The sequence below is a fragment of the Nuphar pumila genome, chromosome 9, assembly GCF_984573655.1.
Source record: "Nuphar pumila chromosome 9, dmNupPumi1.hap1.1, whole genome shotgun sequence".
NCBI classification, from domain to species: Eukaryota; Viridiplantae; Streptophyta; class Magnoliopsida; order Nymphaeales; family Nymphaeaceae; genus Nuphar; species Nuphar pumila.
The window spans coordinates 48,799,911-48,816,067 of NC_143257.1; positions in this window are offsets into that span (position 1 = coordinate 48,799,911).

Sequence of the window (16,157 nt, forward strand, 5' to 3'; positions counted from 1 at the left end):
AATTAAACATTTGCACACTAGTCTTCAAGGATTCTTCACTGAATTCTTCAATTTCTTCATAGCCTTAGCTGAAATGCAGTTGATTCCACTTGCTCATCATCAAAACCTTGTACTTGAAGTATCATGTATGGCTTCATTGTCGTAACAATCTCCCCCTTTTTGATGATGACAAACTTAATTAAAGATGAAGCATTTAGATGCATAGATGGAGATTTTACTCCCCCTATCAATATGATGCAAAACATTAAAAGTTAGCACATTTAAAGCACATATATCACATATTGATTGGTTTGCATTTCCATTCATCATTTCTTCATGTATTTAGAAATACATTCATTCAAAGCTTTCTTTTTCTCTTAATTTTGCATTTCTCATGCAAGATATCCTGTAATGTAATTGCTATCATCTTTTTCTCAAGATCTCCTGCAATTTCAATGTAATGCTATCTTTATCTTTTTCTCCCCCTTTGTCAGAATCAAAAAAGAGTAAGGGCAAAAATAGCATAAGCAAAATAGACTTTTAACTCGTATCTCTATTTTAAAACACAGCAAGAGAGTTCCGGCGTGTTTTGAAGATGCGCCAGTCACTGCAAGAGGAGTCCGGCGTTTAAAGATCACGGCCAGAAGATTCCGGCGTCTCCCTGTTACGGTAAGAAAATCCCGGCGATGATAGAGTCGAACGGCACTCCGAGGGTTTTTCGGAAGAGAGAGAGAGAGAGGCAAAAGAGAAAGAGGGGATTTTGGTTTAAGGGTTTCGTTTTAAAAAAAAAAATGAAAAGGTACGAAGTGAAACGATGCCTCTTTTGTTTTAAAAAAAAATGGGTTTTAAAACAAATCCAAGGGGTGTCGGGTCCCTTCACTTAAATTTTTTTTAAAAAAAATTTAGTCGACTAAAACTTTATCGGTCGACTAAAAAGTGCGACTTATTCTAAAAATATCATCAGTCGACTAGAAATATATCGGTCGACTAATATGGTGCGATACATTCCAAAATATAAAACACCAGTCGACTAAAATTTTATTGGTCGAGTAATATAGTGCGATTTTGAGATTTTGTTCAAAAATCAGCATTTTTATAAATCCAAAAACGAGCAAATACCTAGTTCTCTCCTAATTCTCATAAAATCTTCATTTTTAAGAGGTTTAGTGAAGATATCGGCATGTTGTTCTTTAGTGGAAATAAAATTTAACGAAATATCTCCTTTTAACACATGATCTCTTAAAAAATGATGTCTAACTTCAATATGCTTAGTTCTTGAGTGTTGAATAGGATTTTTTGAAAGATTTATAGCACTAGTGTTATCACAATAAATAGTTGTTGTGGAGTAGTTTAAACCAAAATCTTTTAAGGTCTATTTCATCCAAAGTACTTGTGAACATGCTAAACTAGCCGCTATATATTCAGCTTCAGTTGTTGAGAGTGATACTGAATTTTTCTTTTTACTAAACCAAGAGACTAAGGAATTTCCCAAGAAATGACAAGTTCCACTAGTACTCTTGCGATCAGATTTACTTCCTGCAAAATCTGCATCACTATATGAAACTAAATCAAAGGAAGATGATTTTGGGTAAAACAAACCGAAATCTGAAGTATCTTTCAAATAACGAAGAATTTGTTTTACTGTAGTTAAATGAGATTCCTTTGGATTAGCTTGAAATCTTGCACACATACAAACACTAAACATAATATCAGGTCGACTAGCAGTTAAGTATAATAGAGATCCGATCATACCTCTGTAGAGCTTAGTATCTACACTTTTACCATTTTCATCTTTATCAAGAGAAGTAGTTGTACTCATAGGATTCCTTCTTGATTTCGATGAGTCCATCCCAAATCTCTTGAGAAGTTCTTTTGTATACTTACCCTGATTGATGAAGATTCCTTCTTCAGTTTGCTTTATTTGAAGTCCAAGGAAGTAGTTTAATTTGCCCATCAAGCTCATTTCAAACTCTTCCTGCATAGCCTTAGCAAATTCTTTACAAAGAGAATCATTAGTAGAACCAAATATTATGTCATCAACATAAATTTGCACAATAAGAATATCTGAATTAAAATGTTTAATAAATAAAGTGGAGTCTACCCAACCAATGGAAAAACCAGATTGTGCTAGAAAATTTCGTAGTCTTTCATACCACGCTCTTGGTGCTTGTTTGAGTCCATACAGAGCTCTTTTCAATTTGTAGACCTTTTCTGGATATTTCTCATTTTCAAAGCCTGAAGGTTGCTCTACATAAACTTCTTCATTGATGTGTCCATTTAAGAATGCACTCTTAACATCAACTTGATATAACTTGAAGTTCATGTAACTAGCAAAAGCAAGCATCATACGAATTGACTCTAATCGAGCCACTGGTGCATAGGTTTCATCAAAATCTATGCCTTCTTCTTGATTATAGCCTTGTGCCACTAGCCTTGCTTTGTTACGAATGACTTCACCATTTTCATCCAGCTTATTTCGGAAGACCCATCTTGTTCTAATTACTGGATGCTCCTTTGGTCTATCAACTAGATCCCAAACATCATTCCTAGTAAATTGGTTAAGTTCTTCAGACATGGCTAAAAGCCAAAATTCATCATCACATGCCTCATTGATATTCTTTGGTTCTAATTTAGATATGAAAGCAACATTTGCAATATATTTTTCTAACTGCCTTCTAGTTTGGACACCACTCTTTATTTCACCAATAACTTGTTCATGTGGATGATTAGGAACTTCTTTCCAAACCGGTTAAAGAGGAATATTTTCTTGAGAAGTACTCTCTATCAAGGGTTCTTCTTGAAGTATTGCTTCTTCTTCTTCGCTTAGAGGAATAACCTGCTCACAATTCTCATCAAATGCAACATGTAAAGATTCTTCAATACAAGATGTTCTTTTATTGAAAATACAATATGCTTTACTTCTAGAAGAATATCCAAGAAATATTGATTCATCTGATTTTGAATCAAACTTATCAAGATTATCTTTGGTATTTAACAAGAAACATTTACTACCAAAAATTTTGAAATATGAGATCTTTGGTATATGATCATAATACAATTCAAAACATGTTTTATGTAAAATTGGTTGAATAAGAACACGATTTAAGACATAACATGCTGTATTAATTGCTTCAGACCAAAAATATTTTGGTAAATTTTTATCTTGAAGCATGGTTCTAGCACATTCTTGCAAGGTTCTATTCTTTCTTTCAATAACTCCATTTTGTGGAGCCGCTCTAAGAAAAGCAAAGTTGTGAGATATACCATGTAAATCACAAAACTTTAGAAAAGATTCATTTTCAAATTCACCACCATGATCACTACGAATTTTAATAATAGATGTAGATTTTTCATTTGTAATTCTTCTACAAAGTTTAGAAAATTCTAAAAAAGCATCATTTTTGCTTTTTAGAAAAATCACCCATGTAAACCGAGAATAATCATCTACTATAACAAAAGCATACTTGCTACCATTCAAACTTTGAATTCTAGATGGTCCAAATAGATCTAAATGTAAAAGTTCAAGAAGACGTTTTGTTGAAACTATATCTTTAGCTTTAAAAGAACTCTTGATTTGTTTACCCCTTTGACAAGCATCACATAAGTGATCCTTTTTATATGGTATTCTAGGTAGGCCTCTTACAAGATCATTCTTGGATAATTTTGAAATAATTTTAAAATTAACATGTCCAAGTCTCTTGTGCCATAACCATTGAATTTCATTTGACACAATAAGACATTTTTCATTAAAAGAGGGTAATTCATCTAGATACAGTTCATACACATTGTTTCTTCTTTTACCTTTAAAAATGATCTTTTTAGATTGAAAATCAGAAATTAAGCATAAATCATTTTCAAAAGAAACATGAAAACCTTTATCACATAATTGACTAATAGATATTAAATTATGCATTAAACCATCTACTAAAAGAACATTTTCTATCAAGGGAAATTTTGGATTACCAATATTACCAATACCTATCACTTTTCCCTTGTTATTGTCACCAAAGGTGACGGTTCCTCCATCCTTATTTTGGAGGGTGGAAAATAACTCCGGCCTTTCAGTCATATGTTTGGAACAGCCGCTGTCCAATATCCATTTGCTCCTTATGTTGTATACCTATAACAAAATCAGAAAACAGAGCATTTGACCCCTTTCTATTTTCGGGTCCATGAGAGTTAGTCTTAGGAACCCATATCCATTTGGATTTTGGTTTCCTTTGATAATAAATATTCTTTCTTTAAAAGGATTTAGAATAAACATGTCTAGAATAATCATTTCTAGATGCATTTCTATTAGAACTAGAAAGTTTAGTTTTATGAACAAAAGGTTGAGAATAATGTCTTTGATTTTTCACCACATAGTTTGGTCTATTTTGAGTATCAAAGAAGCTATATCCCAATCCAGTTTTATTAACCGAGCATCTTTGAGAACCAAGAAGTTTTTCTAGATTCTCTTGACCATTCGTGAATTTGGTCACTATTGAAAGAAGATCATTTGACTTTTCTTTAAGACTAAATATTTCATTTTGTAAGAGATTGGTTCTAACTCCAATTTCTTTTATCTCAATTGCTTGGCAAGAATTTTCCTTCTTGAGATCTTCTATTTCTTGAAGTAACACGTTATTTTGAGAGTCAAGAGTTAAATTTTCAGTTTTTAACTCTTTATTTTTAGAACTAAGACTCTTAAATTTAGCATATAAATCATTAAATGCTTCAAATAACTCATCATAGTCAAATTGACTTATCGAATCTTCTTGTGCTACAAAACACATGTTGGCGACTTCTTCATTTGATTCTTCATCGGAAGAGGAGTCACTATCATCCCAACAGGCTTGAAATGCCTTTTTCTTCTTGCATTGGTCCTTGGGCTTGAATTTGAGAAGAGGACAATCTTTCTTGATATGTCCTGCCTTTTTGCAGTTAAAGCACTTTACTTCATTGGGAATGAAAGAATCTGCTTTCTTTGCCTTTCTTTGAAATCTTCCCTTTTTGATGAATCTTCTGAATTGCCTTGTGATGAGGGCAATATCTTCATCTTCTTCAGAATCTTCTGAGTCAGAAGTAGCCTTAAAAGCAAGAGATTTCTTTTTAGGCTCTTCTTCTTGTCTGTCTTGAAGTTGGACCTCATATGCCATTAGGTTACCAACTAAGTCTTCAAGAGTGAGAGTATTGAGATCATTTGCTTCTTCAATAGCAGTGGTTTTTCTCTCCCATTCAGGAGTTAAACACCTTAGAATTTTTCTGACTAAATCCACTTGTGAATATTCTTTTCCAAGGGATTTCAAAGTGTTAGTTATATCGGTCATTCTAGTTACCATGTCCGATATAGATTCATTTTGCTTCATTTTGAACAATTCAAATTTATGAACTAAAGAGCAATTTTAGATTCCTTTACCTTTGACGTACCTTCGTGTGTTACGAGAAGAGTATGCCAGATTTCATTAGCTTTAGAGCATTGAGAGATGCGATTGAACTCTACCTTGTCAACGCCACAATATAAGGCATTCATTGCCTTGGCATTAAGTGAAGCAGTCTTCTTTTCATCATCAGTCCATCGGCTGAAATCAGTTGATGGAGTTTGGTACTTTTCTGAAACAACTCTCCAGATATCGAGATCCATGGATTGCAGGAATATTGTCATTCTTACTTTCCAGTATCCATAGTTTGTTCCGTCGAAGAGAGGAGGACGAACAGAGGAGCTTCCTTCTTTGTGCTGAGATGTTGTAGTTGCCATGCTAGATGATGGTCAAATCAAAGTAATAGCAAATCTGTGCTCTGATACCAAATGAAAGTGCACTAGGATCGAGGCAACGAGCACTAGAGGGGGGGTGAATAGTGCTTTTAAAACTTTCTGCAGAATATTGAATGATTTTGCAAATCTCAAAGCAAACACACAAAGAACACAAGATTTTATCCTGGTTCGGTCAAACCCGACCTACATCCAGTCCCCAAGCAAAACCCGCTTGAGATTTTCCATTATCAACCTTGTAAACTACAAGATCACACAGACCATAACCGGTCCCACTTTCAGTAACAATCCCACTAAAAGCAAACAACTCCTTTACACCAAGGAGTCCTTCTTTTTACACAAAAGAAATAACAACTTACAATACAACCTATGAGCCTTCCTTTTGAATGCAAATGAGATGCAATTGGCTTTTGAGGTTGTTGAAACACTCTACTCACGAATTCACTATCTCTCAAAGTGATTTAAGTGAAAAACTGAAGTGAAAATATCACGTGAGTGAGAAAACAAATACTTGAATGAATAGGAGTGAAAAGCAAGAAGTAATTCAATATAATTCTATTGAATTTGATGTTTTTGAGTGTAGAATGCACTCATATTTATAGTTAAAATATTCCATACGTTGAGAGTATGAAAGGGTGTCAAAACTGTCCATTTTGAACGATCAAAACATTTGAAAAATGAAAAGACACGCCTTTTTGAAGTTTCAGGAAAACGGCAAAATTAGTCGACTGAAACATCAGTTAGTCGACTAATAGTTAGTTATTAGTAGACTGACAGTTATCGTCGGTCGACTGATCTGTTAATCGAGCTGTTTGAAAATCTGAACTTTTGAAACTTAGTCGACTTAAGAAAAGTTAGTCGACTGATAATATCATCAGTAGACTGAAAAACCTTTTAGTCGACTGCTGCTAAAAACTTCTGAAAAACAAACATTCTGTTCGGTCGACTGATAAAAAGCATTAGTCGACTGGTGCTAAATTTTCAGAAAACACATGTTCTGTTCAGTCGACTGAAAAATCATTAGTCGACCGCTGCTAATTTTCCAGAAACATACATTCTGTTCAGTCGACTGATAAAACCTTCAGTCGACTAATTTGACAAAAATGACTTTTTAGAAAATATGACGCGAAAGGATTAGTCGACTGGTAAGTCTATTGGTCAACTAATAAACATGAAAATTTAAGAAAAGAGTTTTCTAAAAAGATTTTCAAAAGAGTTTCTTTTTGAAAAGTTTTTCTAAAGACTTTTAAGGTGAAATGCAACCTAAATATGCACTCTAAGTAAGACTCTTACAAGAATCTAAGACTTTTAATGAATTAAACATTTGCACACTAGTCTTCAAGGATTCTTCACTGAATTCTTCAATTTCTTCATAGCCTTAGCTGAAATGCAGTTGATTCCACTTGCTCATCATCAAAACATTGTACTTGAAGTATCATGTATGGCTTCATTGTCGTAACAATTTTTCCAACAAATTTCTCAGAAAATCTTTTCAAAGTGCATTCATTCATTCAAATCATCTGCATCATGGCATCATCTGCTTTTCTCATGATTTTCTCAAGAAATTTTCATTCCATGGAAATCGATTCTTCAAGAAACTATGAAGATTTTCGAGGTTGGATTTCCCAAGTCAAAGTTTTCCCGTGATTTTCCCTGAAAATGTTATTTTTTTGAGATTCATTTTCAAATAGAATTTCTCATCTTTCTCAGGAATCAAAATCGATTTTCAGATGTTTCAAGGACAAGATTCTCAAGATTTCAATTTCCTAAGTTTTGATTTTCCATCTCCAAAGATTTTTCCAATGAATTTCAATCGTTTTCCAAAGAAAATTTTCAAAGTTAGAGTTTTCTTGATAAATATTTTCTTTTTTTCAAATATTCATCTTGTCTCAAGAACCTTCTCCATTTTCCCAGGATTTTCACCCATTCATGATTTTCTCACATCTTCATAAACTTTCTGGTGATTTCCCAATTCTTTCATTTGAGTTTCCTGAGAAATTGATTTCCATCTTTTCCTGAGAAATGCTTTTCAACTCCAAATATTTTCTTGGCATACATCATGTTTTTCCAACTTGCAATTTACAAAACCTTATAACACATGCATGAATTCTCTGTGCATTTAGGATAGAACACAATTTCAATGATTTAACCAAGTCAAGCACAATTTTGGTCCTTGGTTCGATTACTCCTGTTAAAGGCGGCAGGAATGGTCGAACCTCGTACCGACAGGTCGAGCCCCATCCCATGGATTTTCCCACTATTTTCAAAATGGAGGCGAGTATTTCAAAATAATTTCCAAAATCCGGTCAAGCTTGAATCGCGAAAGCATTTTCCTCTCTCTTCCGCAAGGAAGGGAAGACGAAAAAATTTTGCGATGATAACAGGTTTGGCGACCGTGATGGGACCTGTCCTTGTCTGATCAAAATTGTGCTTGACTTAGTTCAATTATCGAAATTATGTTCACAAAATGTCAGCTCTTTACTTTTGATATCATGAAAACCTAGGAGCCTAAATTCTGACCTAGCTGACATTGACTGCATATAGACTAGGCATGGTTTAGTTGGACCAAATTGAGGAGAAATTTTCATGCTCACATAGACTTAGGTCTAAATACAACTCTCCTCAATTTAGGATCTGAATGCAAACAATGTAAGCTTCTTCAAAGTTTTCAAAAATCTATCCCTCTAGGACTTAGAGCCCTCTATTTCTTGCATGTGCTCATTTTTTTTTAAACCCCCTTACCTATCTTTACCCGGCCATCACGTTGCTGGGCTCTCTTCCAGAACCCTAGTTCGGGACAGAGCCTCACAACTGGGCCAATTATTTGGGTTAACACCCCCCTACCACGTACCGTGGGCCACAGTCCGAAGTATATTGGTAGGCGCTCAAGGATGTTGGAAAACCTTACTTTAGAACTAGAGTTGAAATTATATGCCACGTACCTCGGATTTCGGTTCGGGTATATCGGCATAACTGGATTGGACAGAGATGATCTGAACCTAGAGTTAGGATTAGGGTCCTACAGTTGTTTTCAAAATGATGCATCTAGGGTCAGCCTTTTAGGGAGTGCTGTATGTGAATAAATGTTTGTGCAGGATGTAATTGTTTGTATATTACCTCTATTTTCTTACATTTTTCCTAAAATATTTTCAAATACCCATATTCTCATCCTTTTCCTTTATTTTCTTAAACCCTAGATGATTTTCTCAAATATTCCATTTCTTTCAAAACTCCAGGTGGTTTTCCATTCTACCGTTCTACTGGATCTCAAATTTCCAGCTGCATTTTATATCCTACCTGCAAAATTTTCAAAAATTTCTTATATTTTCCTAAGTCTCATTCTAAGTCTTTCTTTGTTTTCAGTCCGATGGCATCTAGTCAAGTCGATACTATCTTTCCTGAAGGTCACATCTCCTACGAGGTGCGACAAGGTCGTCCTGAATATCGAGCCCTTAGCACCGGAACTTTCATTCCCCGGTGGTACTATCCCTGGCTCAAAAGCTTTTCTCGAATGTTCCTGGACCATTTGAGCGAGTGCGGATTAGAATTGGCGTCAGCAGTTGAAAAGCAGACCATCAATGGCAACCTGATCTATGCAATGGCAGAGTGATGGAATCCTCGGACATGAACATTCTGGTTCCTGTGGGGAGAGATGCCTGTTTTAATGGATGAATTTTCAGAAATTATGGGATTACCAGAACCAGCCAGTCAACCAGGAGATCCGTTAGAGCATCAATTCCTGATCAATGTCAAGGGTTTGGACCCTCGAGACTCTTTAGCTCGTATGACAGGCCGCCGATCCTGGCCCCTGATTCAGTTGGACGAAAATGAATATGTCAACCTGCTCGAGTTGTACCGCCAATATGGAACATTTGTTGAAGTCAACTCGTTATCAAGAACAACTAAAAAAAGGATCCAAAATGCAATGGTTCTGTGCACTGTAGGATTAGCCCTCTTTCCAGATAGACAAAACTACATGGACATCAGAATAATCCAGCTTATGAGAAGATGGAGAAGTCGACAGACCAACCGACTCTCCATAGCCATGGCAACGCTCGCTTTCCTGTATCGGGGTCTGACTAGTTTTTCACTTGGAGAATCCATTTTAGTTGAAGGTTGCATCTACGCGCTTCAATCCTGGTTCTTCCAGCATGTTCCAGCCCAAGCAAACTCTTTCAGATACAATGGACAAAAACACCTTCTAGTGGCACAGTACCGGTCCATGATCAACAACATTCAAGAGGATGACGTAGTCTGAGACTACTTTGATCGACAATTGTCCCCTCCCAGATACACATACGCTTATGGCAAGCGGTTCAAGTTGTTGGGACCATTCTTCTGTACTTACTACCAACCGGAGCGGTGTGTTCGGCAGTTCTCCCAGAGGCAGCAGTACGTCGAAGCCCGACTGCTATCAGGAGCTATGGCAGAATTTGATCTCACTTCCGCACAATGGTCTGGGGCATATCACTCTGCCCGCTACGGCTGGGATTCCTTTGTCTCTCTTAAAATCTTTCCTGGTCCTAGAGTGTCTGCCGACTATCGTGTATGGTGGCAAATTGTTTGTCCTCCAGCTCTCTGTCAAGATCAATAAAATCATATTTTTCTTATTTCGATAAAATTCTCTCTTTCTATTATGGTTTGACGACCTCGCCTAGGTAACAAGGCATATTTTTTTGTTATTTATTTCTCTTTCAAAGAAGGACAACACAATTGTCGTGATTTCTGCGACGACTCAGTCCCTAGTAATGGGATAACTTTTTCAAATTGCCTACCATATTTCCAGCAAATATTTCTTCTAAAAGCCAAAATTCCTTCAGAATCTAATCAGGTCTTTGCCCTGCAGAGAGCATCTGCAACATTTAATGGTTCGAACAAGATCAGGAAGAAGAACCACATCACCACAGCACTCCTCAGCCTTAGAAGGAGAAATGGATTCTCCCGTGAATCAAGATCAGCAACAAGAGGATGATGGCATAGACCCGCAAATGTACGCCATGTTCCGGAAGATGATGAACAAAATGATGAGTGAACAGGCTGGGACCAGTGCAAAGAAGAATCCATTTAGAGAAAAGTTTCACGGGTACAAGAATAAGAAGACTTCCAAGAAGCAGGTTTAGCCAGAAGAAATTTTAGATGAATCAGAATCAGCGGAAGACATTGAGGAAGAGTATGAGGTGCTTCCAGCATTTCAGAAACGTGGCCGAGAACAAAGGAGAAACCGCAAACCAAAGAGTCAGGTCACAGAAGATCCCCTGCAGTCACAATTCAGGGAAATGGCCAGAGTGGTTAAAGATCTTCAAGCCCGCGACAAGGGCAAGAAAGTCTTCACCAGCGAGGACTTCTATGACGGCCTCGAAGGGGATGATGATCTCGAAAATCTTCCCCAAAAATTCATCAAGTTCGACGGTTCTGGCGACCTGAAAGCTCATCTCGCCACATTCTTCGCAGAGTGCTCAAGATTCAAGAGAGATAACAAAACACTATTCCTATGTTTCCCTCGCAGCTTGGAAGGAGTTGCAGCTAAATGGTATGCTAAGCATATCAATCCTATCGAGCTCAAGGAGTTCGATAAAGTTGTGAACTTGTTTATTGAACGCTTCTTGTTTAACACAGAGACACTCCCAACACTAAGCCATCTCTGCAATTTAAGGCAGAACGAGAATGAGAAAGCACGAGATTTCATTCACAGATGGAGGTCAGCCTGCAACAAAATGAGAGATCCCATTTCAGAAAGGCACGCCTTGTCCCTAATCCTTAACAACTTTTCTCAACCTCTGAGAGGATTGATCTCCACCGCACCATCCAGGACCTTCATTGAATTAACTGAGCGAGCAGAATGGCTCGAGCTGAGCGTAGAGAACGGAGTCTATGAAGGCTTCACTTTTTCCAAGAATAACTCCCAAGGTGAACAAAAGAAGAAAGCTCACTTCACCTTCTCTGCCAACAACAACAACAACCGAAATCAGTATAAAGGGCAGAAGAAAGATTACTGCTACGGTGCAGGCAATTCCAACAATAAAGGAGATCAGAAAATGAAGCATGCTCCTCAATACAGCAAGCCTTCTCAGCAGGATCAAGGGCCGAAACTGTGTGAAAAAGTTAAACATGAAGGATGGAGTTACGACCAAAAATTTACTCCTCTCGACCAATCACTCGAAGATATGCTTGAGTACATGTTGTCGAAAGAGATGGTCAAGTTGCCTAGATTGGCTGATCCCCCTGGGCCTATAGAGAAATGGAAAGATCAATTTTGCAAGTTCTACAGAACAGTGAGACACAACACTGAGAACTGTTTCATTCTCAAGAACATTGTGCACGATCTTATTAACAAGAATTTTTTGGTAGAAGGAGAAGAAGAAGAGAAAATGGATATTCTCAATCAGCCATTTTCTGCACACATCGCAGCAATGATATCAGAACAACCATTTTTACCTCACGAGCACATCAAACCATGTTTTGTACAAGATCTATGAGTTCAACATCAGGTGTCAGTGCTACGTCAAGCAGCTCCAACTTCCAAGAAGATGGACATAATCTCGGCATTTGGCAAGATGAAGGTAGCTGAAGAACCCACAAAGTCATCCTCCAAGTTAAAAGGAATTCCTGATTTCCTTAATCAGTTCATCAAGCCTATGCCGGAAAAGGAAAATCAAAAGCCTTTAACTGCTCTATCCAATGTTTCAATCTTAGATTTGGCCAAGAGTTCTTGCAAGCATCAGCAAGTACTAGATTATTTGCTCAAGAAGATTAAAGTCAAACCCAGTACCACACCTGAAGATATGGCACAAATTGTGAATGCAGCCATGACTAATGCGCCAATCACCTTCTTGGATGAGGACCTTCCAAAGCCTCACTCCTTTTATAATAATTCTTTGTACATCGTCGTTCGAGTAAGAGGAATGACAGTACCCCATGTGCTAGTTGATGGAGGCAGCAACTTCAATATATGTCCCGAAATGACCGCAAAGGCACTAGGCATTAAAGAAGAAGAGTACATTCCAGATCCTATTACCATCTATGGGTTTGACAACCATGGTCAAACGGCTAAGGGCAAGATATTCCTGGAAGTGTTCATCAACTATTCTGTGCATTCCGTGCTTTTTCATGTGGTCAATGTACCACCCACCTACAATCTGCTGCTCGGAAGGACATGGATCCATAATGCGAATGCGGTACCTTCCACCCTGCATCAATGTGTAAAATGGTCAAAAGGTGGAATGATTACAACAGTACTGGGAGAAGACCCAAAAGAAAGACTCCCGCAATCCATGATCCCTCGACCATCATTCACTGCAGATATTCCCAGCATCAGGGAGAGCGAAGAAATCAGTCTTGGAGAAAGTCGGGAAATACTCCAGACATCCTCGGAATTATCTCTGCACACCATAGCCATGACCCAATGGAGAGGTCCTCAATTCTTCAAGATTGGAGGTCGTGTCAATTACAGCACTATCAAAGATCATCTGTTGTTCCCACAGTTAATGAAAGCAAGAAATGGATCTGATTTACTTTTGAAACATGGTTATCAACCCTTCAAGGGACTGGGCAAAAATGAAGATGGCCATATCGAGCCAATGATCCAGAAGCATCATCCCCACAGAGCAGGACTAGGATTCTTCGGTGAAAGTCAGCAAAAGAAGACTGTTTTTGTTAAAGGGGCATATTGAGAATCGTTGTTGCATTTCCTTTTTATTCCTTTCAAAATAAATGTCTCAGTGTTTTTGATCAAGTCAAATCAATAAAATGTCAAGTTTCTTTGTCTATCTGAGTGTCATCTATCTTCCTTCTCTATATCCTCATTTTATAATTCAATGTCATTTTATGCATGATTTTTTTCAAATGATTGTTTGTCGTATGATGGACGAGTTTTCCTGAATCCAATTTCTTATCCAAAATTTCAGAATGTCTTCCCGAGCAATCAAGAAGCTCGTTCTCAATCCCAAGGCTTTCCAGAAGTCGATAGCAATTCATCGAGTCAAAGCAAGCACGAAAGATGGCAAGGATGTAAAGCAGTCAGATGATTATGCAGAATTTGATCAGTCTCTTCAGGAATTACCAGAGTTCGCCTCAGTTCAGAAACAGGATGAACCATCTGCTCTAGTACACGATCCTACTGAAGATGTCAATATCGGTTCAGAGGACAATCCCAAGATTCTCAAGATCGGTACCAGTCTAAGTCTGGAAGAGAAAGAAAAGCTTACAAATTTTCTCAAGCAACATGAAGAAGTGTTCGCATGGACATATGAAGATATGCCGGGCTTAGACCCCAAATTAGTCGAACATCGTATCGTTTTAAGGCCAGATGCTAAGCCAGTTAAGCAGAAGCTGAGAAAAATGGATCCCAGAATAGAACAACAAGTTAAGGAAGGACTTGAAGATTTGCTCAAAGCAGGATTTATCCGAACTATTGACTACCCAGATTGGTTAGCCAATATTGTTGTTGTTTCAAAGAAAAGCGGCAAAGTGAGGATTTGCATAGACTTCAGATATCTCAATAAAGCAACTCCAAAGGATGACTATCCACTTCCAAGCATTGATCTTCTAATCGACAGCACGACAGGACATGCCATGTTATCTTTTATGGATGGATATTTCGGCTACAATCAGATTAAGTTGGCCGCCCGCGACCAATCAAAAACTTCCTTCACTATGCCTTGGGGCACTTTCTGCTACACAATTATGCCTTTTGGGATAAAAAATGCGAGAGCAACATATCAACGGGCAATGGCCGTTATCTTTCACGATCAGATGCGCAAAATCATGGATGCGTATGTTGATGATATCCTCGTGAAATCTAAAGAGGAAGAAGATCACCTTGAAGCCCTTGATCAAGTCTTTAAGTGACTCATTCTTTATAAGTTAAGGCTTAACCCGCAAAAGTGTCTTTGGAGTTGAATTAGGCAAATTGTTGGGTTTTCTGGTCAGTAAAAAGGGAATTGAAGTTGACCCAGCCAAAGCAAAGGCTATCATTGATATGTCATGCCTGAAGAATCTCAAAGAATTGCGTAGCCTTCAGGGACGCATGCAGTCAATTCAGCGGTTTATTTCCAATTTGGCAATGAGATGCGAACCTTTCAACCACTTGCTCAAAAAAGGAGTAAAATTTGAATGGGAACCAGAATGTCAGCAATCGTTCGATCGGATCAAGATATATCTTCTTAATCCTCCAATCCTAAAGCCGCCAGAATTGGGAAAACCTCTTCTGTTATACATCTCAGTCAATCAAGTCGCATGCAGCGGATTCTTGGCACAGTATAAAGAAGGCAGCTTGATAGAACACACCATTTATTATGTGAGTAAGACCTTCATAGACTATGAAAAGAAATACTCCCAAATAGAGAAGACCTGCCTAGCTCTGGTGTGGATGTGTCAGAAGTTAAGACACTACCTGCTAGCATCAGAAGTCAAAATCTTGTCTAAACTCAATCTTCTCAAATACATTTTAGAGCAACCTTTTCTCAGCGGACGAGTCACCAAATGGCAAGTCTTACTGATGCAGTATGACTTAGAATATGTCTCGCAGTAATCAATTAAAGGCCAAGCAATTGCAGATCAAATGACAGATTTTCCTTTGGCAGAAGAAGTAAAAGTCGAAGATGATTTCCCGGATGAGCAAATATGCAATATCCAGCAATATCCAATCTGGAATTTATTTTTCGACGGTTCCAAGAATATGGCTGGAATAGGCATTGGAATCTTATTAATCACTCCTGAGAAGGAGATGATTCCATTTTCTCTCAAAGTAGATTTTCAATGCACCCACAACATGGCTGAGTATGAAGCCCTGATTCAAGGTCTAAAAATTCTACTGGATTTCAATGTCAAGAGAGTGCATGCCTACGGTGACTCATTACTCGTCGTCAATTAAGTCCGAGCCGAATGGCAAGTGAAGGATCAAAAGCTAGTTCCTTATCAGAAAATTGTTTCAGCTCTTGTCAGCAAATTTAAAGAATTTGAGCTCTTTCATATTAAGAGAGATTTTAATCAAGTGGCCGATAGCCTAGCCAGTTTAGGCTCCATTATGGCATTCAAGAACGGAGAATCTTGTCGCTCTTTTAAAATTGGCAGACTTGACCAACCTGCCATCTTTCCAACAGAACATGTAAACCAGGTTGAGTAAAAGAAGAAGCCTTGGTATTACAACATCAAGAATTTCATAGAAACCTGGGAATTTCCCCCAAAACTCTCGAAGAAAGAGCAGCGAGCAATCCAACATATGTCTACTCAATACTTCATTCTGGCCAATGTCCTTTATCGTCGATGATTCAGTTCAGAGTATTCCAGATGCTTAGATGAAAATGAAGCCAAAGAAGTCGTGCGAGAAGCACACAAAGGCATTTGTGGTGGCCACGTCGGCTACCAAACCCTTGTCAAGCAAATCATCAGAGCAGGTTACTATTGGAAGACTATGCAGCAAGACTGT